The sequence below is a fragment of the Macrobrachium rosenbergii genome, chromosome 17 (genome assembly GCF_040412425.1).
Source record: "Macrobrachium rosenbergii isolate ZJJX-2024 chromosome 17, ASM4041242v1, whole genome shotgun sequence".
NCBI lineage: Eukaryota > Metazoa > Arthropoda > Malacostraca > Decapoda > Palaemonidae > Macrobrachium > Macrobrachium rosenbergii.
The window spans coordinates 38,582,376-38,609,169 of NC_089757.1; the positions used below are offsets into that span (position 1 = coordinate 38,582,376).

General features: G+C 46.6%; 1 protein-coding gene across 1 annotated transcript in view; it reads left to right on the top strand.

The window, feature by feature from the left end:
• Nucleotides 1-15,000: 15,000 nt before the first annotated feature.
• Nucleotides 15,001-26,794, top strand: part of LOC136847885 (uncharacterized) — a 288,188-nt gene continuing 276,394 nt past the window's right edge. Inside the window, exon 1 of the mRNA XM_067119895.1 lies at nucleotides 15,001-15,123. The gene's annotated coding sequence lies outside the window, so the exon portion shown is untranslated. The remainder of the gene's footprint in view (nucleotides 15,124-26,794) is intronic.

Below are 26,794 nucleotides of genomic sequence, written 5' to 3' on the forward strand. Positions count from 1 at the left end.
AAGGTAATCACAGTGGCTACCATAATCCCAACAGATGCCCAATCCATCAGATTTAACACTTGAGAAATTAGCCACTGCAAAGAAGGCCTTCAAAGAAATGGGATGGATGGGCTTTTGCTACAAGACCTCCAGCCAATGGGCCTCTCTGCTCCACATGGTAAAAAAAACTTGATGGCTCTTGGCACCCCTGCTGAGACTACAGGCACCTCAATCTATGGACAGAGTCTGACCATTACCTACTTTTAAAAATTGGTAGATATCACTTCCACTCTACATGATGCAAGAATTTTCTCCAAGTCAGTGAACATCACATAATTTGGTGCCTACACAGCCAACTACTCCACATTCGGCCTCTGGAACTCTGGTACCATGTTCCTTAGTGACCTTCCTCCTGCATTTGCTTTGTTGATGATATCCTCATATTCTCCAGAAACTGAGGACACCAAAACCACATGAGAACTGTGCTGTTCCTACTCTATGATAATGACTTTTTTTTTACACTGACATAAGTTCTTCATTGGAGGGTGGGTAGAGCTCTTCTAACTAATTGCATTGTTGGCCTAGCGGACTATCCGACCGGCCAGTGAAAATTAGAGCAATTTATTTCTGGTGATAGAAATTCATTTCTCATTCTAATGTGATTCGGATTCCACAATAAGCTGCAGGTCCATGTACCTAGGTAACCAGTTGGTTCTTAGCCACATAAAATAAATCTAATCCTTGGGCCAGCCTAGGAGAGCTGTTAATCAGCTCAGTGGTCTGGTTAAACTAAGATATACTTGTAAAGTCACCAAGTCGGCGCCAGGATAGTGTTTCTGGCGCCATTAATTAAGTCTCCGCTGAGCTTGTTTTCTTTGATGACTTCCCGTTTTCTTCAAGCTCAATTAGTCACGCCTAAAACGTGCCAGGTCACGCATTTTAATCATTTTACTTTATGGTATTTATACGAATGTCACATTGTGTATCACATGTTTCTTCATTCACAGGCATCAAGACTGTATCTATATATTGTAGCTCTGTATGTTTTGTATTGTAATTTGTACTCGTTCACTGCATATTATTGTTTATTGTTTCGACCTCAGGTCACAGTCAATTCCATTGTCTCTCACGGCCCGGCGTCAGTCGGCCGAAATATAACTGCCTGGATCTGTAATAAAGTAGCAGTAACTTTTACCTGCTCGTTTCTTTGACACCTTACAGTGGTGACCCCGAGTATCCCGGAGCCATTAGCGGACTCACTACGGCGACTCAGTCTTGGCTCAGGATTTTCTCCAAAACGCTCTTAGCGGCCTAAACACGGCGCTGTAACCAGCGTTTGGCGTGCTGACTCTCGTCGGCGTACCCCACCAGCGTCACTAAGCGGAACCCACGGCGCCGAAAGTGCGTTTGGCGCGATCTGCCCCACTCCAGTAAAGGGGTCAAAGGAGTGAGCATGGACGGATATCCCCTCCTTCATGCAGTTAACGCGGACCCCGCGGACTCGAGGTTTACCTACCTCCCATCACAGCCGCCCGCCCCGCATCGAGGCCCTCCCGCAACTCCACACCAGCGCCCCACACCTCGACGGCCGGGCAACACAATCGCGGGCCGCCCTCACCGTAAAGCTGCCGCCGTTTCGCAGGGGAACCCATCGATGTGGCTGCGCAGGGTGGAGAGCCACTTCAGAATCGCGGACCTCACGGACGAAATCCTACAGGCCGACACAGTGCTCAACGCCCTTCCGGAGGACGTGTACAGAAAACTCATCTCGCGAGTACCGAAACACGCACCCTCACATACAGCACCACAAAAAGTTCCTCCTCGAAGCTTGCTCCTGCCCATCGCCCGGCGGGCCGCCCGTGCTATCGACCTTGCCAATAATCCACGCCACGACCTCAATCCAGAGACGCTTGGGGCATGGTCGTAGATCTCCTGTCAATACCAGACTTGGGTGGCACAAACAAGCGGCAGGAGATAAGCTTCACGCGGAAATCTACCTTCATCAACTCCTCCCGGAAGTACGCAACCAGATCGCTCACCCTACACCATGCCTGTCGAGGACCTCATAGAGCGGCACAACACCTCACAGACTCCGTCAAGGCTTCACAGCGGCTAAAACCGGCCCACAGCCGGTCAGCTCCGTCCAGCCTGAAGAGGACGTAGAGCAGCCCGTCAACGCCATCGCCAACAGGCGTCCACGAACCACAGCAGGCGGAGGTCCCGGGCTTCTGTCGCTACCACAAGTGGTTGGAAAGGACGCCCGAAACTGCCTGCCGCCCTGCTCGTTCAACCGTTCAAAAAGCGGGGTGGCGGCGGCCAGCAGGACAGGCCGCCATGGCAGCCGAAGAACCCAGGGCCTCAAAAACGGTAGGTTTTTACGTCCGCGACACCGTCTCCGGCAGGATGATGCTGGTCGACACAGGAGCCTTTAAGTCGGTCTTCCCAGCATCCAGAGGACCGCAACCAGACACCAGACCCGGCCGCTTTCCTGACGGCCGCCAACGAACCCCATCCTCTCCCCTCGGCACCAGGCTCCTGTCGATCTCCATCCTTGGCCAGAGTTACTCCTGGGACTTCATCGTCGCGGACGTAGGAACCCCACTCCTGGGGCCGATTTTCTGGCGCACTTCGGCCTGCTAGTCGGCGTGGAAACAGCGCCTCCTCGATACCGACTCCTGCGGTCTCTCCCGTTAACGGGCGGGACCCAGACCCACCATCAGCGCCGTCGCCCCCACCAGTATGCACACCTTCTGTCGGAGTTCCCTGAGGTATTTAAGCCCGAGCCGCCAAGTCCCGGGGCCCCAGCCAAGCACGGCATATACCACCATATAGTGACTAAAGGGCCCCGACACATGCGAAGTTCCGCAGGCTTCCCCCTCAGCGCCTTCAGGAGGCGAAAAAAAGCATTCGCGGAGATGGAACAGATGGGCATCTGCAGGAAAGCCTCCAGTCCATGGGCCTCCCCCTCCACATGGCGCAGAAACCGGACGGCTCCTGGAGACCCTGCGGCGACTACAGGCGGCTCAACATTGCAACAGAGCCCGACCACTACCCTCTACCCAATATGCAAGACCTCACGGCCTCCTTTCACGGGGCCAAAATATTCACTAAATTGGACCTTCTTAAATCTTATTTCCAGGTACCTGTTGCGCCAGAGGACATACCAAAGACAGCCATCATCACGCCCTTCGGGTCCTATGTGTTCGCCTTCTCCACCTTGGGCTGAGGAATGCCGGGGCCACCTTCCAGCGGCTCATGGACAGCATCCTGGGGACCTAAAATTCTGCGTCTGCTACGTCGGCGACATTCTCATATTTTCCAGGTCTCTGGCGAACACCAGAGGCACATCAAAGCAGTCCTCCAGCGCCTCCAAGAAAACGGCCTCGTCGTCCGTTTCGACAAGTGTACCTTCGGCGTCCAGAAAGCAGAATTCCTGGGTCACGAGGTGTCTCCGACAGGCGTCCGCCCTCTTACATCGAAAGTGGCAGCCGTGCCAAGTTCCCGACACCCACCTCCATCAAGGCCGTCCAGGAGTTCCTTGGGATGGTAAACTTCTACAGGCGGTTCATCCCGGGATCGCGCACACCACGGCCCCCCTGACGGAAGTCCTAAAGGTCAACCGAAGTCCCTGTCTTGGGGACCCAGCCAGCAGCAGGCCTTTTCCTGACGAAGGCCGCCCTCACCAAGGCAACCGCCTTGGCACACCAAGATCCCCAAGGCTCCCCTCCAGCTGACGACAGACGCCAGTAACGTTGCCTGCGGTGCTGTTCTGGAGCAAATCATCAACGGCGCCCCCAGCCCATCGCCTTCTTCAGCAAGAAGTTCAGTCCCGCAGAGACCCGCTACAGCACCTTCGACAGGGAACTCTGCGCGATGTACCCGCGCAGTTCGGCACTTCAAGTTCCTCCTGGAGGCGCCCTTCACAATCTTCACAGACCACCAGCCACTGGTTCACGCCTTCGAAGCAGGGGACGCATGGTCTTCCAGACAGCAGCGCCACCTCTCAGCCATAGCCGAATTTACCTGTTCCGTCAGGTACCTCCCGGCAAGAAAAATCCCGTAGCAGACGCCCTCTCCAGAGTCGAGTTGAGCGCAGTGCAGCTTGGTGTAGATTACCAGGACCTTGCCAGAGAACAGGCCGCTGACCCAGAAACCCCAGCATACCGCACCGCCATCACATCCCTCAAGTGGCGGGACGTGACCCTCGCCCCGGAGGCCCCAGCCTGCTCTGTGACATCAGCACAGGCCAGCCCGCCCTTTGGTTCCAGCCTCACGCCGCCGCCAGGTATTCGACATCATTCACGGCCTCTCACACCCCTCCGGCAGGACCACGGCCAAACTGCTTTCAAAAAGTTCGTCTGGCACGGGTGCAAAGGACGCCACAGCCTGGGCAAAACAGTGCCTGCAGTGCCAGACCAGTAAAGTGGGTCGTCTGCACGAGTCGGGGTGGCGAGTTCCCACAGCCAGGCGCCGCCCGGCCACATCCACATCGACGTCGTCGGGCCCCTTCCCCATCAGGCGGATCAGATACCTCCTGACGGTGGTAGACCGTTCGACGAGGTGGCCTGAAGCCCACCCATGCAAGAAGCCACCGCCAGCGCGTGCGCTGAGGCCCTGCTCTCCAGTTGGGTTAGCCGCCGGCGTCCCGGACCACATCACAACCGACAGGGGCCCGCTTTCCTCTCCGAGTTGTGGTCTGCCCTGGCTCAACTGCTGGGAACCACGCACCACACCACCACAGCGTACAACCCAGCGGCCAACGGCCTGGTGAAACGGTTCCACAGGTCCCTAAAGTCATCCCTCATGGCCCGCTGCCGCCGAGGACTGGAAACATCAGCTGCCGTGGGTCCTCCTCGGGTTGAGGACCGCCCCAGAGCCTGACGGCACCCCATCCGCAGCTGAACAAACCTATGGGGAACCCCTCGTGGTGCCGGGAGAGCTCGTGACGGATGATCGCCACTCCCCATCTCTGCAGAGGCTCGCGGCGTGGCGGCAAGTTAAGCCCCTTGCAGGCGCTCATACATCGACAAGCAACCACCTTCATGCCGCCACAGCTGTCATCCGCCACCCACGTCTTCGTCAGAGTCGGCGCCCGTCCGTCCACCACTAACTAAGCCCTACAGGGGACCCTTCCGCGTGCTGGAGCGGAACAGCAAGGCGTTCCAGCTGGCACTCCCAGGCAAGAACGACTGGGTTTCCATAGACCGGCTAAAGCCCGCCTTCCTGTCGGAGAGTCCCGGCAGCGACGCAGCACCCTTCCGCCAAACGCACTCCAGCACGCCCTCGCCCCCCAGGCGCAGCGCCCAGGAAGGAACCGCCCAAACAGCAGCCTCACAGGCGGGAGGCCCCTCAGTTATCTTCAAGGAGCCGCGGCACCCTTCAGCGTCCCAGCAGATACGAGGATTAATCAGACGCGTCCCTCGTCTTGGGGGAGTATTTGTAAAGTCACCAGTCGGCGCCAGGATAGTGTTTGTGGCGCCATTATTAATTAAGTCTCCGCTGAGCTTGTTTTCTTTGATGACTTCCCGTTTTCTTCAAGCTCAATTAGTCACGCCTAAAAACGTGCCAGGTCACGCATTTTAATCATTTTTACTTTATGGTATTTATACGAATGTCACACATTGTGTATCACATGTTTCTTCATTCACAGGCATCAAGACTGTATCTATATTGTAGCTCTGTATGTTTTGTATTGTAATTTGTACTCGTTCACTGCATATTATTGTTTATTGTTTCGACCTCAGGTCACAGTCAATTCCATTGTCTCTCACGGCCCGGCGTCAGTCGGCCGCAATATACGAGTAAGCTGCCTGGATCTGTAATAAAGTAGCAATAACTTTTACCTGCTCGTTTCTTTGACACCTTACATACTTAACTTATACACTGACAAATGCATTATTGGACATCCTCAATGGAATTCTGGGTCATGAAGTGTCGGCAAGCTGCATCTGCCCCACTCTCCAAATTGCCAGCCATTAGAAAATATTCATATTCAACCAGGTTTAAAGAACTATAGGGATTCACAGGAATGACAGACTACTACTGATTTCTCTCAGGAATTGCACAAACCATGGCCCCCATCTATGATGCCCTAAGCAGAAATAACAAGACTCAGCTGGGGCACTGCTCAATGTGATGCCTTCAAAGCTACCAAGATGCACTGGCCAATGCCTTGGCTAATGTAACCACCCCTGGGCCAGACTTATGCACACAACAGATGCAAGCAACATCTTAACAGGCACTATAACTGGACTTTCCGTCTATGGGACAACTCAGTCATTAGATTTCTTCACCAGAAAAGTAACTCTTGCAGACAGAAAATACAGCACCTTTAACAGAGAACTCTTCACCATCCATGTGATTGCCAGACACCTCCTTGAAGGAACTTCCTTCACCAGCCTAATGTCTATTACTCCCATCAACAGGTCAACTCTCAGTGATCGCATGAAAAACCCAGCAACAGACTTGTAAGGTGTCAAAGAAACGAGCAGGTAAAAGTTACTGCTACTTTATTACAGATCCAGGCAGCTTATATTGCGGCCGACTGACGCCGGGCCGTGAGAGACAATGGAATTGACTGTGACCTGAGGTCGAAACAATAAACAATAATATGCAGTGAACGAGTACAAATTACAATACAAAACATACAGAGCTACAATATAGATACAGTCTTGATGCCTGTGAATGAAGAAACATGTGATACACAATGTGTGACATTGTATAAATACCATAAAGTAAAAATGATTAAAATGCGTGACCTGGCACGTTTTTAGGCGTGACTAATTGAGCTTGAAGAAAACGGGAAGTCACCAAAGAAAACAAGCTCAGCGGAGACTTAATTAATGGCGCCGCGAAACACTATCCTGGCGCCGATTTGGTGACTTTACAAATACTCCCAAGACGAGGGGCGCGTCTGATTAATCCCTGTATCTGCTGGGGACGCTGAAGGTGCCGCGGCTCCTTGAAGATAACTGAGGGGCCTCCCGCCTGTGAGGCTGCTGTTTGGGCGGTTCCTTCCTGGGGGAATATTTGCGCCTGCGGGGTGAGGGCGTGCTGGAGTGCGTTTGGGCGGAAGGGTGCTGCGTCGCTGCCGGGACCCTCCGACAGGAAGGCGGGCTTTAGCCCGGTCTATGGAAACCCAGTCGTTCTTGCCTGGGAGTGCCAGCTGGAACGCCTTGCTGTTCCGCTCCCAGCACGCAGAAGGGTCCCCTGTAGGGCTTAGTTAGTGGTGGACGGACGGCGTCGACTCTGACGAAGACGTGGGTGGCGGATGACAGCTGTGGCGGCATGAAGGTGGTTGCTTTGTCGATGTATGAGCGCCTGCAAGGCGAACTTGCCCGCCACGTCGCGGAGCCTCTGCAGAGATGGGAGTGGCGTTCATCCGTCACGAGCTCTCCCGGCACCACGAGGGTTCCCCAGGTTTGTTCAGCTGCGGATGGGGTGCCGTCGGCTCTGGGGCGGTCCTCAACCCGAGGAGGAGCCACGGCAGCTGATGTTTCCAGTCCTCGGCGGTGCAGCGGGCCATGAGGGATGACTTTAGGACCTGTGGAACCGTTCAACCAGGCCGTTGGCCGCTGGGTTGTACGCTGTGGTGGTGTGGTGCGTGGTTCCCAGCAGTTGAGCCAGGGCAGACCACAACTCGGAGAGGAAAGCGGGGCCCCTGTCGGTTGTGATGTGGTCCGGGACGCCGGCGGCTAACCCAACTGGAGAGCAGGGCCTCAGCGCACGCCGCTGGCGGTGGCTTCTTGCATGGGTGTGGTCGGGCCACCGTCGAACGGTCTACCACCGTGAGGAGGTATCTGGATCCGCCTGATGGGGAAGGGCCCGACGACGTCGATGTGGATGTGGCCGAAGCGACGCCCTGGCTGTGGGAACTCGCCTACCCCCGACTGCGTGTGACGACCCACTTTACTGGTCTGGCACTGCAGGCACTGTTTTGCCCAGGCTGTGGCGTCCTTTTGCACCCTGTGCCAGACGAACTTTTTGAAAGCAGTTTGGCCGTGGTCCTGCCGGAGGGTGTGAGAGGCCGTGAATGATGTCGAATACCTGGCGCGGCGTGAGGCTGGAACCAAAGGGCTATGGGCTGGCCTGTGCTGATGTCACAGAGCAGGCTGGGGCCTCGGGGCAAGGGTCACGTCCCCGCCACTTGAGGGATGTGATGGCGGGTGCGGTATGCTGGGGTTTCTGGGTCAGCGGCCTGTTCTCTGGCAAGGTCCTGGTAATCTACACCAAGCTGCACTGCGCTCAACTCGACTCTGGAGAGGGCGTCTGCTACGGGATTTTTCTTGCCGGGGAGGTACCTGACGGAACAGGTAAATTCGGCTATGGCTGAGAGGTGGCGCTGCTGTCTGGAAGACCATGCGTCCCCCTGCTTCGTGAAGGCGTGAACCAGTGGCTGGTGGTCTGTGAAGATTGTGAAGGGCGTCCCTCCAGGAGGAACTTGAAGTGCCGAACTGCGCTGGTACATCGCGCAGAGTTCCCTGTCGAAGGTGCTGTAGCGGGACTCTGCGGGACTGAACTTCTTGCTGAAGAAGGCGATGGGCTGGGGCGCCGTTGATGATTTGCTCCAGAACAGCACCGCAGGCAACGTTACTGGCGTCTGTCGTCAGCTGGAGGGGAGCCTTGGGATCCTGGTGTGCCAAGGCGGTTGCCTTGGTGAGGGCGGCCTTCATCAGGGAAAAGGCCTGCTGCTGGCTGGGTCCCCAAGACAGGGACTTCGGTTGACCTTTAGGACTTCCGTCAGGGGGCCGTGGTGTGTGCGATCCCGGGATGAACCGCCTGTAGAAGTTTACCATCCCAAGGAACTCCTGGACGGCCTTGATGGAGGGTGTCGGGAACTTTGCCTACGGCTGCCACTTTCGATGTAAGAGGGCGGACGCCTGTCGGAGACACCTCGTGACCCAGGAATTCTGCTTTCTGGACGCCGAAGGTACACTTGTCGAAACGGACGACGAGGCCGTTTTCTTGGAGGCGCTGGAGGACTGCTTTGATGTGCCTCTGGTGTTCGCCAGAGACCTGGAAAATATGAGAATGTCGTCGACGTAGCAGACGCAGAATTTTAGGTCCCCAGGATGCTGTCCATGAGCCGCTGGAAGGTGGCCCCGCGTTCCTCAGCCCGAAGGTGGAGAAGGCGAACACATAGGACCCGAAGGGCGTGATGATGGCTGTCTTTGGTATGTCCTCTGGCGCAACAGGTACCTGGAAATAAGATTTAAGAAGGTCCAATTTAGTGAATATTTTGGCCCCGTGAAAGGAGGCCGTGAGGTCTTGCATATTGGGTAGAGGGTAGTGGTCGGGCTCTGTTGCAATGTTGAGCCGCCTGTAGTCGCCGCAGGGTCTCCAGGAGCCGTCCGGTTTCTGCACCATGTGGAGGGGGAGGCCCATGGACTGAGGCTTTCCTGCAGATGCCCATCTGTTCCATCTCCGCGAATGCTTTTTTCGCCTCCTGAAGGCGCTGAGGGGGAAGCCTGCGGAACATCGCATGTCGGGGCCCTTTAGTCACTATATGGTGGTATATGCCGTGCTTGGCTGGGGCCCCTGGGGACTTGGCGAAGCTCGGGCTTAAATACCTCAGGGAACTCCGACAGAAGGTGTGCATACTGGTGGGGGCGACGGCGCTGATGGTGGGTCTGGGTCCCGCCGTTAACGGAGAGACCGGCAGGAGTCGGTATCGAGGAGGCGCTTGCGCCCCACGCCGACTAGCAGGCCGGTGCGCCAGAAAATCGGCCCCAGGAGTGGGGTTCCTACGTCCGCGACGATGAAGTCCCAGGAGTAACTCTGGCCAAGGATGGAGATCGACAGGAGCCTGGTGCCAGTGGAGAGGATGGGGTTCCGTTGGCGGCCGTCAGAAAGCGGCCGGGTCTGGTGTCTGGTTGCGGTCCTCTGGATGCTGGGAAGACCGACTTAAAGGCTCCTGTGTCGACCAGCATCATCCTGCCGAGACGGTGTCGCGGACGAAAAACCTACTGTTTTTTGAGGCCCTGGGTTCTTCGGCTGCCATGGCGGCCTGTCCTGCTGGCCGCCGCCACCCCGTTTTTTGAACGGTTGAACGAGCAGGGCGGCAGGCAGTTTCGGGCGCCCTTTCCGAACCACTTGTGGTAGCGACAGAAGCCCGGGACCTCCGTCTGCTGTGGTTCGTGGACGTCTGTTGGCGATGGCGTTGACGGGCTGCTCTCACGCCCTCTTCAGGCTGGACGGAGCTGACCGGCTGTGTGGCCGGTTTTAGCCGCTGTGAAGCCTTGACGGAGTCTGTGAGGTGTTGTGCCGCCTCTATGAGGTCCTCGACAGGCATGGTGTAGGGGTGAGCGATCTGGTTGCGTACTTCCGGGAGGAGTTGGCGAAGGTAGATTTCCATGTATGAGCTTATCTCCTGCCGCTTGTTTGTGCCACCCAAGTCTGGTATTGACAGGAGATCTACGACCATGCCCCTGCGTCTCTTGGAATGAGGTCGTGGCGTGGATTATTGGCAAGGTCGATAGCACGGGCGGCCCGCTCGGCGATGGGCAGGAGCAAGCTTCGAGGAGGAACTTTTGTGGTGCTGTGTGAGGGTGTGTGTTTCGGTACTCGCGAGATGAGTTTTCTGTACCGATCCACCGAAGGGCGTTGAGCACTGTGTTGGCCTGTAGGATTTCGTCCGTGAGGTCCGCGATTCTGAAGTGGCTCTCCACCCTGCGCAGCCACATCGATGGGTTCCCCGCGTAAACGGCGCGCAGCTTTACGGTGAGGGCGCCCACTCATTGTGTTGCCCGGCCGCCGGTGTTCGGGCGCTGGTGTGGAGTTGCGGGAGGGCCTCGATGCGGGGCGGGCGCGGGCTGTGATGGGAGGTAGGTAAACCTCGGAGTCCGCGGGTCCGCGTTTAACTGCATGAAGGAGGGATATCCGCGTCCATGCTCGCCTCCTTGACCCCTTACTGGAGTGGGGTACTCGCGTCCAGTACGCAGTTCGTCGCGCCCGGTGGTTCCGCTTAGTGACGCTGGTGGGGTACGCCGACAGAGTCAGCACGCTCAAACGCTGGTTACAATCGTGTTTAGGCCGCTAAGAGCGTTTTTGGAGAAATCCTGGAGCCAAGACTGAGTCGCCGTGTGAGTCCGCTAATGGCTCCGGGATACTCCAGGGTCACCACTGTAAGGTGTCAAAGAAACGAGCAGGTAAAAGTTACTGCTACTTTATTACAGATCCAGGCAGCTTATATTGCGGCCGACTGACGCCGGGCCGTGAGAGACAATGGAATTGACTGTGACCTGAGGTCGAAACAATAAAAACAATAATATGCAGTGAACGAGTACAAATTACAATACAAAACATACAGAGCTACAATATAGATACAGTCTTGATGCTGTGAATGAAGAAACATGTGATACACAATGTGTGACATTCGTATAAATACCATAAAGTAAAATGATTAAAATGCGTGACCTGGCACGTTTTAGGCGTGACTAATTGAGCTTGAAGAAACGGGAAGTCACCAAAGAAAACAAGCTCAGCGGAGACTTAATTAATGGCGCCAGCCGAAACACTATCCTGGCGCCGATTTGGTGACTTTACAGACTCACTATCCAGACTAGAAATCAGCAGGGCCCAACTAGGAATTAATGATGATGAACTTGTTAATGCACAACTCCATGGCAGTGATACAAATGACTACAACATGGCCATCACAAATCTACAATGGGAAGACACTCATTTTGGCAAAGTGAGGTGAACAGTCCTTTTTGACACCAGCATGTCCTGCTCATGCCCTTTAGTGCCTACAACCCTTTGAACAAAGTATTCATCATCACACACAGGTTCTCCATCTCTCCAAGAGAACCACAGCAAAGTTAGTGACACAAAAATATCTTTGGCATGGAGCAAAGAGAGACATGAAATCATGGACCAAACAGTGCTTAAAGTAAAATGAAGTAAAATAACTTGGCACAAAATTCTAGCATAGAAAATTTCACTCATTCTCAGTTATGGTTTAGTCACAAACCAAAATAGTGAGACCACTATTCCATCTAACAGATGCAGAACGTCTTCATGTCAGCAGAAAGATCTGCTAGATGGCTGGAAACAATGCTGATGTCAGAAGCAACGGCAGACGCTTGCATCAAGACTCCTCATAAGGGTTGGGTCAGCAGTTGGCTTTCCTGATAATATAACTTCTGATAAAGGATCAGCATTCATCTCCAAGGTATGGACCTCCCTAGCCAAATTAATGGGTGTGAAAATTCATCACCTGGCCATTAACAGCATTGCAGAAAGGACCTCAAGGCCTCACTCATCACCAGGTTTGACAGGCCCGACTGGAAGTCATACGTTTTCAAAGTACACTTTAGTTTAGTTTTACCAGACCACTGAGCTGATTAACAGCTCTCCTAGGGCTGGCCCGAAGGATTAGACTTATTTTACGTGGCTAAGAACCATTGGTTACTTAGCAACGGGACCTACAGCTTATTGTGGAATCCGAACTACATTTGTAGCGAGAAATGAATTTCTATCACCAGAAATACATTCCTCTAACTCTTCATCAGCCGGCCGCGGGAATTGAACTCCGGTCCATCGAGTGACAGTCTGAAGCTCAAGCGATTCGGCCAACAAAGCGCTTGGAAGTCATAATTACCTTGGGTCCTCCACAGGTTATGTACAGTCCCCAAAGGAGTAATCATGTATCTCCTGCAGAAGTATTGCTTGGCAAAACCATCAGCAGACCTAGGGAATTTTCTCCTGTTGACTTCTCCAGCCAACAAAATGAAGTCGTATCAAGATTTCATAAATTCATCAGACAATACTGCCTATGTAACGTCCTGAAGAACGTACATACAAGTCGGCTCATATTCCTGAGAAAGGATGCCCACAAACTCCCTTTGACAACCCCATGTAGGTGTCACATGATATATGAGAATGTAAGAGCCCCGACGCTGTCTCTTCCAAACACGTGTGTGTTCGTGTGTTCGTCGATCGGAGTCGACAGGACAAAACAGGAGCGTCTCGTTTTCTTTCTCTACAGGAACGCGATTTCAACCATACAATATTTCCGTCTGTTTCTCCTGATAAGCATTGTTGTCTTAACGTATGTATAATCACCACTACTTGCATTGCCATGCAAAATTCTAATCATGTACTCATAATGTTCCAACGAATCTTCTGTATCAAACTGTGTGTATGTTTCTGTTTGTGAAGACGCCAAAGGTCTCTCCATTTCACATTTATTATGCTATTGCATTGTATCCATTAATGTGTCTTGAATCTCATGCAATTGGCCATATGTAGAATTTCCTGACCCTTCCACTGATGTATGTTTCATCACCGTATGTTAATCATGTCTTCTTGATATCGCCATCTGTTTGTCTGCCGACAAACACAGATGTCTGAACCTTTTATGTCCGTTTTACCTGGTCTGTGTGTGTAGACGCTACATTACCGCTCGCACGCGTCAATAACATCTTCCAAGATTCTGTACATTTATCTCAGTAAGGAACAACCAATAAAACCATTTAACACCCAGCCAGTATGTCGCTCATTCCCCAGTCCTTACAAGAAGAGTTCTCTAATGAACAGAGAACAATGGCTTTATAACTAGTGTGATTAAAATGCAAAGTATTTACATATAGAAATACAAAATTTACAACCTTTAACAGCAATGTATCTCAGGAGATTATGATAACTTCTGACTGTTTGTAGTAGTAGTCAGGGATTGTCCTCAGAATGTGCCTTTTCTTGATTTTTAAAGCTCAAAATACTGCATTCTTCCTATTTTTGAGATGAAGATGACTGAAGAATTGAGATCCCTTGCCTTCTGGTCTTGTCTAGCTACACCAACCACTAACTGCTATTTGTATAATTACTCCCAGTTCTTTAAAGTCCAGAAATACATACTCACACACTCTCACAGACAGTAGGCTTTACATAATCTCAGTCAAATCTACTTGGAAATATCTCATACAAACACACGTGAAACTTCCAAGGGAATCTTATTATGCCTTTGAACAGAAATAAGGTGTAACAAAGTTTCACTAATAGTTCAGTTAACAATTAAATTCTCAAAAATGGGAGTCTGTATGAAAATAACAACTAAAGTTCTAGAACATTACAGTAAAAGAAGGATTTCACCATTTCTAAAAGTGCAACAAAGGAATGGTACTAGTGGGAACTACACAAAAGAAAGTCTCTGTCACATAATTCATGCTTTGACAGCACACCCTTAATGGGCGCGCCTATCGCCGAATTTCGAGGAATTATCGATTTTTAGTTTTGTACAGTTGTAGACTGGTAGCCTATATGTCTAAATAAATATGCCCTGAAATATTATTGCTAAAAAAAATTGAGTACTTTTTTTACATTTTTGTTCACCGCATTTACTGGCGTTTTAGCGGCATTGAGCGAAAAATTGTAGCAAACTTTCTGTATGACTTTTGAGGTGGAAGTGAGAAATATACTTTACTACTTTCCTAGTAAAATACACATTATCTACAATAAAAACTGGCTTTCTCTCTCAAAAAATATAATATCAGAGCAAATATGTATCTATGTATCTCGATATCGTCCTGCGATATCCCCCTCTTAGCGACACTGAGCGACAAATTGTCGTACAATGTTTGTATGACTTGCCAATTCTGGAAAGTAGAAAGCGAGAAATTTACTTCAATGTCCTACTAAAACTACCCATTTTCTACGATAAGAGCTTGTTCGTTCTCTAGAAAAATATCTAACAAAATGTAAAAAAAAGTAAATATATATCTATGTATCTCGATATTTTGAACTCGTTATCACAGATGTACTATGTAATCTAGTATACATATAATATTTTATATTTATTGACATATTTTTACTGCGTATTTTCGGAAATATGGATTTATATAAGTAGGTAACAGTTCCAAATAGAGCGTCGGGTTTTACCAATAAACAGTCTCGATGTGTTGTGTAGTTCTGGTTCAAGTGATGTCCCAACTCCCCAAAGCTTTGTGACGCATTTCCTTTTCGGATTTTCGTACCGCGTAGTGCATTCACGCAATTCCATTGCCATAAGCAAGAGAAGTACCACTCTTATGAGAGAGAAATTTGAACGATTGCGTCTCGTAAGTTTGTTACAAGAGAGGGACGAAGCAAATCGGAATTGTCTCGCCTGGGAGCCGATAGCAACAACACCAGAACGCTCATATCTAAGTAAGGGATTTGTTTTCCTGTATTAGTGATATTCACATTAGTGGCATTCCAATTAGTGATTACTGTATTCCATAATATATTATATAATTATGAAAGACCACAAAGCTCGATTTTACTGCAGTGATTTGCCTCGCCAATATCTGCACGGAAAACATGTACAACAGTGGTAGCGTATATAGGATATGTAGACAATTTATATTGATACCATATATTTTTATAGGTTATGAGGAAAACTTTAGGGTGAGTGTGAAACGATGAGAACAAACCTTTCCTAGAATACCATGTCCTGGCCTAACCTCATTAGGGCATTTATTTTTATAATTTAATTATTACGAAAAAATGTGCACAGATTGCATATAGCCTACTATTTTTTATAGGTAGCATATACTATTTTTTGTAGGTTATGGAGAAAACATCATATTGACAGCATATATTAATGAATTTTTGTTATGAAAAAACTTTGCACTGATAAGTGTATGTATGTATATATATATATATATATATATATATATATATATATATATATATATATATATATATATATATATATATATATATATATATATATATATATATATATATATATATATATATATATATATATGTGTGTGTATGTATATACAGTATATATATGTATATATATTATATATGAATATCTTTTACTGTAATACAACAGTATAATATGAAGATAAAAAAGGCTCAAAAAACACTATTTGAATGTTGCAAGCATATATTTCGAGCACTTCCCTCTGTGCCCCTGTTCACTGGTAAAATATGGGGATGTGATGTGTTACAAGAGTATATATACTGCCACACCTACGTATTCTTTGTATATATACTTTTGTAACTCATCATGTGTCCATATTTTGCCAGTGAACAGGGGCACAGAAGGAAGTGCTAGAAATATATGGATGCAAAGTTCAAATAGTGTTTTATGGGCCTTTTTATTTTTATATATATGTTGTGCGTTCCTTTACGTATTATTTAGTCTTCCACTTTCTAACCTTCATTATTCTTGTGTGTGTCCACGGCGCCTCTCTTTCTTCTTAAATGTCTGTTCTTTGAAGATAAATTATCCTAAAGTATTGATATCTCTCAGGTCACTTTAATAATGGAATTTGACTTATAAAAGACTACCAGGATCAGTACAAAATTAACATGTTACAGTGGTATAAATGAAATCACTCTTGAGAAATTAGTTTGACTCAGTCTATAGGGGAACACGAAAGTGAGGGAGACGTGCCTCTCCTGGTGGACACTGCTCGAAAAACTTTCTCTTCTGTCGCTCTCCAGTCTGTTGAATCCCTGGATTTCTTGTTATCTGCAATCTCCACCTCCTTCCAGTCCTATTGGAAGGATTTATCTGCAAGGCCTCCCCTTCAAATAGTTGATTGGGAAGGACTGTAGTGGGTGTGATTCAAATCTCTCTTAGAGGACTTGATTGGAGATGATCTTAGGAGGGGGTGTGAAAGACCCCTCCCTAGCACATTTGATTGTAGGGTGTTGAAGTACATCACTTTGTCCAGTCCCCAGTTTCCTGGAATTTCCATGAAAACGCCTCCTATTGAAGGCGGGGTTATAGAGCCGGCTGATGTTAGCTTTTTGGCGGTGCTGACTCATGACTTGTTTATGCTAAATGCGAGGCCACTGTTCCCAACTTTTACGATCGGTTTTATGGCTTTAGGTGCGATATGCTCGCTCACTGTTTTGAGTTCATGCAAGCAGTTCTTACTTCGGTCAGCGTATTTTGAGTCCACGGCTATAACAACAACTTTAGGTGTTATTCTCTCTCTGCCTCCTTTATTCTTTACATTTCTCTCTCTCTCTTTCTACTTTTTCTACTGTCTACATTTCTCTCTCTCTCTCTCTCTCTTTTCTATCTAATTTCCCTAACTGCACTCATATACATTATATATCTCATACATACATATATATATATATATATATATATATATATATATAATATATATATATATATATATATATATATATATATATATATATATATATATATATATATATATATATATATATATATATATATATATATATATATATATATATATATATATATATATATATATATATGTGTGTGTGTGTGTGTGTGTGTGTGTGTGTGTGTGTGTGTGTGTGTGTGTATGCAAACTGTAGGTAACATATAAATCAAAAGAGAGCACATTTCTATTCATTTGATTATATTGAAAATTTCAGGGCATATTTCTTATATGACAAAATAGTTGTTGTGCAAAAATCAGCCTTCTAACTGTCATAGTTTCATAGTTATTACAAAATAACCATAAATTTTTTTCTTTTGGTGTTTTCTCAAAACTTAGTTTTTTTAAAAAATAAAAGCTTATAACTTCAAGAAGACTGACTCAAATTCGATCAAACTTTTACAAAGTTAAGTATACTTTAGTTTTACCAGACCACTGAGCTGATTAACAGCTCTCCTAGGGCTGGCCTGAAGGATTAGACTTATTTTACGTGGCTAAGAACCAGTTGGTTACTTAGCAATGGGACCTACAGCTTATTGTGGAATCCGAACCACATTATAGCGAGAAATGAATTTCTATCACTAGAAATAAATTCCTCTAACTCTTCATCAGCCGGCCGGGGGAATTGAACTCCGGCCCATCGAGTGACAGTCTGAAGCTCAACTGACTCAGCCAACGAAGGGCTTCAAACTTTTACAGAGTGTAGTATAACTATATATCTTGATTTCGTACACGGGATATTTATTTCAGAGTGAAAAAAATTTTTTTTGCATATTTTTGAAAAGTTTTGAAATCTTTTTGCCAATGCAAAAAAAAAAAAAAGAAAATTAGAAGCCAAATTTCTAAATTTCCCATGTAGGAAATTTTCATTATTAGTGGTAAAAATTTGAAGCAAATCCCTTCATTCATAAGGAAGCTATAAGCACTTACTTTATAATGTGGCCTTATTGAGTCAGCGCTCCCTTTAAGAAAAAGTATCTCATAATTATTTTTCATTTAGTCTGCTGAGGTAGTCTGTGCTGATGTTGAGTTTTCTTGGAATGCTCTCCACTCGAAACTTGCAGCTCTGGAGTGAGCACTATGGTCCACCTCATTATCCTTGGACTTTCAGTGTTGCACTGTTGGATGTGAGCAAGTAGCTTGCGGCCTGTCTGTATCACAAAACCAACCCATACGGATACAGATCGAATCCCTTGACTTCAGATATTATTACCAGGTATTCCTTTCAGATCATGCAGTGGTGTCTTTTGTTGTTCTTAGTTTCTTACTTACATAAGTAATTGGAAATATGCCCTCTGCAAACTCCTAGTCCATCATTTGATGCTTCTGTCCTCATAATGAAATTTGGTGCTCAAAGTGTTGGTGCATTTCCTAAAGCTTGCTTCAGTCTTGCTATGTATTTGCCTTTGATACTTACATGATTCTGGGTGGCAATGGGAGTTCTTTACATTATTAAGAAATCTACTGTATATTGCTAAGAAATCTAACTAATAAGACTGGTTAAGGCAAATCCACAGATGAGTAAATCAAGGGGGACAAATGCTGGCTGAGGGCCTTCTTCATGTGAGGGAAGATTCCATAAACTCAGGGGTTCTCTTAATTAATTATATTTACATAATAAACACAGATCAGAATAATCACTAATTACTAGGCAGGTAACAATAAGGGCACACTAAATGAATGAATTCTACACAGGAGAAATATTCTACGCTGATGATGCCTTCATAACAGGAACATCGCAGAGGGGTAGATTAAGGGGTGGCGTAAGGCCACAGCACATGGGATAGAGCTGAGATTGGTTCCACAGGCAGGGTTGATCTTCGCCAAGATGATGATGTCCTCGTCCAATAGGGCGCCGACTCTGGAGGAGGGAATTAAGGCCATGACAAAATTGTACTGGTCCAAACGTCAGGGTTGAAAACATGGAGGGTACAAGGGATAGGCAAAGGTAAGGACATCTGTCCTTGGTGGAGTTCTGAGCGCTTCTCTCCCTGACTGCTGTTGCATGGTTCATTTATAACCTCAGGGATTATGCCTTGGCATCCAGGCAAGTGGTGCAAAGGTCAATCTCTGCCTCGTTTTCTGTAGCTAACATTTGGGCATTCAGCCAGGCCTCGTGGAGAGGTCACCAATCCTGAGCGGCCTGGTGCCAACTTTCTCTTTTCTGGTTCCTCCCTTGCCCGTTGTCTGGGGCCGGTGAGGAAGGCACCCTTGAAGGCCACACCTAGAATTAAGGCCCTCAGGCAGGCAGTCATTTTGAACACACACACACACACAGAGAGAGAGAGAGAGAGAGAGAGAGAGAGAGAGAGAGAGAGAGAGAGAGAGAGAGAGAGAGAGAGAGAGAGAGAGAGAGAGAGAGAGAGAGAGAGAGAGAGAGATTAGGCTCAACCATCTGGGAAGTGGAGGAGAGAATTGATGAAGGGGCAATGAAACCCACAGTTCTTTCTATTTAAGTAATAACTAAAATGAATGGTATTCTCTATTACGTTATTGTGGTAAAATGGTGAGGTTGCTTGAAAAGAAGTTTCCTTCATTGCACCTCCCCAGCCAAGTTAGCATTCACACCCTAGATTGGGTGAGAATGATTACCAGCAAGCAAACTCATTTAAAGACTTGAATTTATTTCTCTCTCACTTCCCTTTTGTGCCCAATAATTTAACTTAAATTTCTGTGTGGCAATTAATTTCAAAAGGCAAAACATCAATTGTGACATTTACGTTTAACGCAGAATAAATAGTTCCTGCTGAAAATAACATATTCTTTCATTAAATTCCTGTTAAGTTAAAGCAGCGTATGATAAATGTCAATCAAGGTATATTCACAATGTAACAGTATAGTTAAAAATAATGAATTAGTACTAGGTTAATTCGAGAGATACTTCATGCACTCTTAATAATAACTCAAGTACGAGTTTTGCATGCATGCAGTTGGTGTGCCTTGAAGAGGCATTGCAATAAAGTAAGCATGAACTTAGTTAGGTGTTGCCACGATACTTGAGTGTGACGGTTCGGTGCCGTTCGGGCACTATAAACACAAGGTCGTGAGTCTGAGACTCGAGATTTATTACAGAAATAAACAAAGAGACTAGATGATAGGTTCAAAGTAATCAGTGATTATAAAAGATGATTAAATATGCCAAAATTATTCTCCCTTATCCTTTGGAAAAATAGCTAAGATCATTCTTTAGTCCAAGGAGGCTGCAAGGCAGCCAGGGGGCGCGATTCCTCTGGCAGGATCATTTGCCAACATCTACGACAATGGCACTGTGCCAAGTTGGCACTCATATAGTAATACCTAATGGCTATGGCATATCTTATTTTAAATGTATCATGTTGTGATAGGCATGAAAGGGAAGTCATAGGACTTATAAAATCGGAATATGTGTCAATGGCACTCTGCATTGGCAGAGGGAATCAAAGTAAAATGTGGGCCTTGGCAAGGTGTAAAATAAATGTGAGTAATAATCAAAAATAAGGAAAGGGAGATGTTAAAGGAAAAGAATGAAGAAGGAAAATAAATAGGTGAAGAACCTTGACATCCTCTTCTGGATAGAGGTGCCAAAGTCTTCGCAGGATAAAGGGATGGCACTGTGCCAGCTTGGCACAGATGCCAGGAGAGCTAAGTGGCTCTCTTTAAGCTACCTGAAATTATCCATGAACGTGATATTTCTTCCGTGGACCTCCTTTAGGTGGACGGTTTGTCTTGGCCGGGGAATCTGTGGAACCGACCCTGAGGAGGGTATTTGAGTGCCACCTGTGTCGGCTTCTTTGATGGCCGACACGGGCCTTCCTTACAAGCCCTACCACGACCTGTCACAGTTCCTTGAGTTCGTCGACCATTTGAGATGCGGCAGAATCCTTACTCATGGGTGTGTCTCTGTAGTGGGTTGGGACAGAGAGGAAGAGGTTGGTGTGGGCGTGAGAGGCTTGCAGTTATATTGACCAGCTCAGGCATGGATTGTGAAGCTGCACCTTTGGGTGAGCTTCCGCTTTGGTGGGAAGGATCCATCTCTCTTACCGGCACTTGCACTGGGGTAGGGCCTGGCACAGGACTGGGCTTTGAAATCTGCTCTAATGGAGGTGGCCACTGCACAGTGTACCCAGGTGCCACTGGCAGTGGGATGAATGCAGGAGGTTGAGGTTTACTCACGGCTAATGAATGGGTTGAGGGGTCTGGACCTTGGGATTGCTGTAAATTAAACAGGGATTGGAAATCTTGTCCCAGGAGGAGGTCATAACTTCCAGGAATGTATGTAGCTACTGCGAGGTCGCAGATTTCGGATCTATGAGGTCTCATAATCCTCAGCTAAGTGATTGATACCTTCAATCATGATGAGTTTACGTCTTTTAATGGTAGCTCCACGGGGAACTTTGTCTTCCCTTATGAGGGACATTTGTGCACCAGAGTCATCAAATACCTTGACCTGGTTGGTGGGGCATCTACCTCGGGGAGGTGCCACATATATGGGACACTGGGCTGGAGGACCTAAGGATATTGGGTCGGAGAATGCCAAGGCAGGGGCGGGCATACATGACTTATTATGAGGCTTACAGGATTATACACTTTAATGTGTAAAGGAAATTTTCCTTGCACTGTCGAAGTAATTTAAATGTGGCGTGATGAGAACAGTACATCGATCCCATCAAATATTAAAATCTCCAACGCACGAGGGTAAGACAAAAATATATCCGGACTGCCGAAAGGCTATGCATGGGGAAGGAAAGAAATTGTTATTCTCCATTATCAAAACAAACCTTAGCTTGCATGTGACTAATAATAGTACTCTAATGTTTACTTCTGGTCTCGTGATATCTGCCATCAATGAATGAGTCAGGTGGGTTAGTGGGGAGACTGTTGACCACTTGTCCAGCATTTGCTTGAGCAACCCTTTTTCCCCACGCTCGGAGGCTTCTGCGCAGTAGTGAATGAGAATGAAATTCTTCAATAAATAAATTTACAGGAATACTGCGGGCTTGCGGAGGAATATCTGACCTAGTTGAAGAATTTAAAATTTTTTGTTCTCAAAAATGTGGCGATCTGCATGGATGTATGGATAAAATTTAGCGAGCAAAAGAAAGGGATTTATATGGGAGCGCTGTGTGTGCATCGTTTATAACAATGAAATTTTTAATGGGACTCACAAATTAAAGATGGCTGACAGTTAGGGATGGGGCCGCATGGCCTGGAATTGAAGATTCCAGGTTGGAATTTACTATTCTCTTGACTGGAGAGTGGAAATTTGGTTTCCTAAATACTTCCTAGCTTTACAGAGCTGGAATCAAAGCCTACACTATGTGCCTATCTAGGAATTCGGGACTTTCAAATTGTCCATATCACGTGGATGAAGGAGTAAGGACACTATTCCTTTGTATTAACTCTTTGAATGAGTTGCTCCCTAGCTTCCTATTCTTAAAACATGCAGCTAACATGCGATAGCACAAAAATCTCGTGGAATGGTTAATACACTAACTCTTCTCATGAACTAAATTGGCATGCATGTGGTCTGTCAATTACCTAACACTGATTGCAGTCACTTTTTGCACCAAGCATTAACCCACACAAAATATCTCGATACGTACTTATGCTGTGAAACTGGCTCTAATCATGTGCTTAAAATGGAGGGGGTTATGTTACCAGGGTCGTCTCTAATTATGCAGACCTGCTAACAGTTACTATTCTGCTGATAATTGCAACGCATTTGCATACTCAGCAAGGTCGATCAATGCTACGTATTTGCCTTTGATACTTACTTAATTCTGGATGGCAATTGATACGCAGGGAGTTCTTTACATTATCAAGAAACTTACTGTATATATATTAAGAAATCTGACTAATAAGACTGCTTAAGGTAACTCCATAGATAAGTCAAGGGAAACAATGCTGGCTGAAGGCCTTCTTCATGAAGGAAGATTACGTAATAAACACAGATTTACATAATAAACACAGATCAGAAGAATGATGAATTATTGGGCAGGTAACAATTAGGGCATGCTAAATGAATGAATCCTACACAGGAGAAATATTCTACGCCGATGATGTTTTCATAACAGGAACATCTCAGAGGGGTAGATTAAGGGGTGGCATAAGGCCACTGCACATAGGATAAAGCTGAGAGTGGTTCCACAGGCAAGGCCGATCTTTATCAAGATGATGATGTCCTCGTCCAATAGGGTGCCGACGCTGGAGGAGGGAATTAAGGAGTCCCATGACAAAAGTGTACTGATCCAAACCTTGGGGTCGAACATGTGGAAGGTACAAGGGATAGGCAAAAGTAAGGACATCTGTCCTTGGTGGAGTTCTGAGCGCTTCTCTCCCTGACTGCTGTTGCATGGTCCATTTATAACCTCGGGAATTATGCCTTGGCATCCAGGTAGGCCGCACAAAGGTCAATGTCTGCCTTGCTTTCTATAGCAAACACGTGGGCATTCAGCCAGGCCTCATGGAGGTCACCATTCCCGAGTGGCATGGTGCCAACTTTTTCTTTTCTGGCTCCTCCCTTGCCTGTTGTACAGCGTCAGCGAGGAAGGCATCCTTGAAGGCCACACCTAGAATTAAGGCCCTCAGGCACACACACACACACACACACACACACACACACACACACACACAGAAAGAGAGAGAGAGAGAGAGAGAGAGAGAGAGAGAGAGAGAGTTGTGGTAAAATGGGTGAGGTTGCCTGAAAAGAAGTTTACTTCGTTGCAATCCATCAAATGCCTTTTGTTGAAGTTTCTTCCACTCTGCTTGGTCAGTTGTCCTGTCTTCAACTAAGGGTCAAAGGCACTGCAAGAAATGTGTAGTTGTTCACAAACTTCCTGTAGTAATCTGTCAGTCCTAGGAATGACTTTCGCTTGTATATTGATCTCTGGTAGTGATGCCACCTGGATCGTCATCAGTTTTGCTTCACCCATGCAATCCTATTACAGCTTACCTTGTGTCTGAGGATTTCCCATTTTCTGTATCTGATATGATACTTGGAAGGTACGGTAGTCATTCCTACTTCCCTCACTCTCTTGAGTGCCTCAATGTATTCTCATGATGCTGTATGAGTTGCTGAGCATTTCCTTGGGAAAAACTACTCTGCTGAAAACCTGGTTTTTATTTCAGGAAGTGCCACTGGTTCAAGATATCTTGTAGTAAAGTCCATCTCTGTCGGCATGTACCTGTTGCCCCTCTCCAGTAGGTCTGTTCAGGTCTATGGCTATTCATTAATTGGCTCCTCCATTAATGGCATCTCTCCAAGAGGTGCCTATTTTCCTGGTACTGCCCCTCTGTGCAGTCTTCTGGCAAATGTCACTGGACCTACAATATCTGGTGATGCCTGTAACTAACTGCACCCAGCCAGTGGAAACTGCTAGTTACAGTTGACAGTCTTCTTAGCTTCAAAATCATCATTGACAATGTACTCATTGGCCAGCTTCATAACTTGGGCACAATATATCTCCAGTACTAGGATTTGCCACACTTCCCCAGCCACACTGTCTTAGAAAACATAACAATATACCATTATATTCCTTAACTTAAAAGTTTCTTCACCATTTTTCTTGTACTCTACATCAGTCCTGGCTTACATACGGGTTGCTAGAAGCTACTGCCAGTGGCTTATTGCTACACTTCTTTCTCTGGACTTGGGTTCTGGCCACCACCTCAGCAGTCTCAGCACCATCCTTTTCCAGATCCATCCCTACTTCACTTTCCTCTAGCTTGACCATCTTGGCCTTGGCTTTAACCCTTTATTATTGGTCCTTTATACCCAGATTGTCCCTGAGAATAAGGTCATAAATGGTGTTATCTAGGCACATAGCATGTAATTCTCTAATATTTCAAGGAGTGTTCACTTGAACTTTGCTTCTGGATATCTAAAAATACTTATTGAGTGCCCAGATCCATTTCTTATTGGTGATTTGATCCTCAGTTACAAAATTTCTATGTACAACTGCACTTGTACAACCTTATCTCTTAGCACTGTTACTTTCTCGTTGTCTGCATAACCTTCAGTAAGTGGAAATTATGATGCCTCTTTCTCTGCTCCTAAGATCTGTATGTTCCCAACACAAGTGGTAGTTCGGCTTCATCTGCCAGATTCATCTTGCCATCTTTGATGTAGCCTTCCAACTGGTCTGTTTTGGCATCTTCAAAAATCATGACAGCAGTCACTTCCCTCAGTTCTTCCATTACCCTACCCCTGGCTGCCTTTTTCTTGAACTACTTCTGGTCCCTGTTCTTAATAAGCACACAGCTTTTGGCAAAATGTCCAAGCTTGTGACACGCAGAGCACCTACCTTCATTCTTGTCTGTCAGTATCTGCTTAGCCATCCTGTAGTCTTTGGGACTCTGGTTGCTCCCCCTAGACTTCTTAATTGGCTTGTGGAGTTATGCTTAGCTTTTCCCATGAGCTTCTTATTACTGGTCTCACAAACTTCATCTTCTCACCAATATCCTTTGGTACTCTTTCCATGGCAGACAGTGCCATCTTGGTTGGACAAGTGCTGTGAAACTGTTCCCTGAGGAGTAAGTCTGCCATATCATCAAACTTTTGTGCATTCAGCAATTTCAGTTCATTTGTTATAATATCTTTGTAGCCTAGCTACAGAGTGTGCAGTCTCAGGTTTAGTCTCATGGAATTTCTTCCTAAATCGTTTTTCAGTCATTTCATATCTCTTCAAAAGTGCTCATTGCAGGCTTTCATAGTGTAAGATTACATCAAAAGGCATACTAGAAAAACTTGCAGACCCTTACCTGTTATGATTAATCCACACCATCCATGCATCTGATATCTAACCCCATCTCCTACGACACTCCTGATTGGCCATTGATCAGCCAGTCACAGGGCTGGAAACTGGTCAGTCTGTTCCAGCCGTCACCGAGTGAACACCTACTCTGGGACCTCTCCTCATAGAATATGTCTTTCAAAAGTTATAACTTTCATTACACCTCAGTTTTACCCGAAGAAAAGTAGTGTTTCTCAATTTCATCACTAAACATCGTCAAGCCAATGATTTAAGGATTATAGTGATATATGAATTATGTACTTCAGTAAACTTAATGCTAAAATATGTATAGTGAAATAAACATGAGGCTATTGTCTACTCGCATCCCCGCTCATTTTAATATTCTTAATCTTTTGCTTGTTATTTTCATATTGATAGCCCTACCTATAATTTTTTGGTAGCATTGTCATCGATGACATTTAAGCTACAATATTATATGAAACACAAGACGATAAATGATAAATGCACTGCGATGTCTTGTAAGGAATGAAAGAATATATTTTATATTAAAAATTTCATGTTTATTTCACTATACATATTTTACCATCAAGTTTAATGAAGTACATAATTCATATATCATTATAATCCTTAAATCATTGGCTTGACAATGTTTAGTGATGAAATTGAGAAACATTACTTTTCTTTGAGTAAAACTGAGGTGTGATGAAAGTTATAACTTTAGAAAGACATATTTCATGAGGAGAGGCCGCAGTGACGGCTGGAACAGACTGACCCGTTTCCAGCCCTGTGACTGGGTGGTCAATGGCCAATCAGGAGTGTCGTAGGAGACGGTTAGATATCAGATGCAGGAGTGAATTGTTAATAGTAATGGACTGGGACATACAGCCCACTCATTCCTAGGCCAACCTTGGGTCTCTGCTAACCTCTCAAATCTTTTTTGATGAA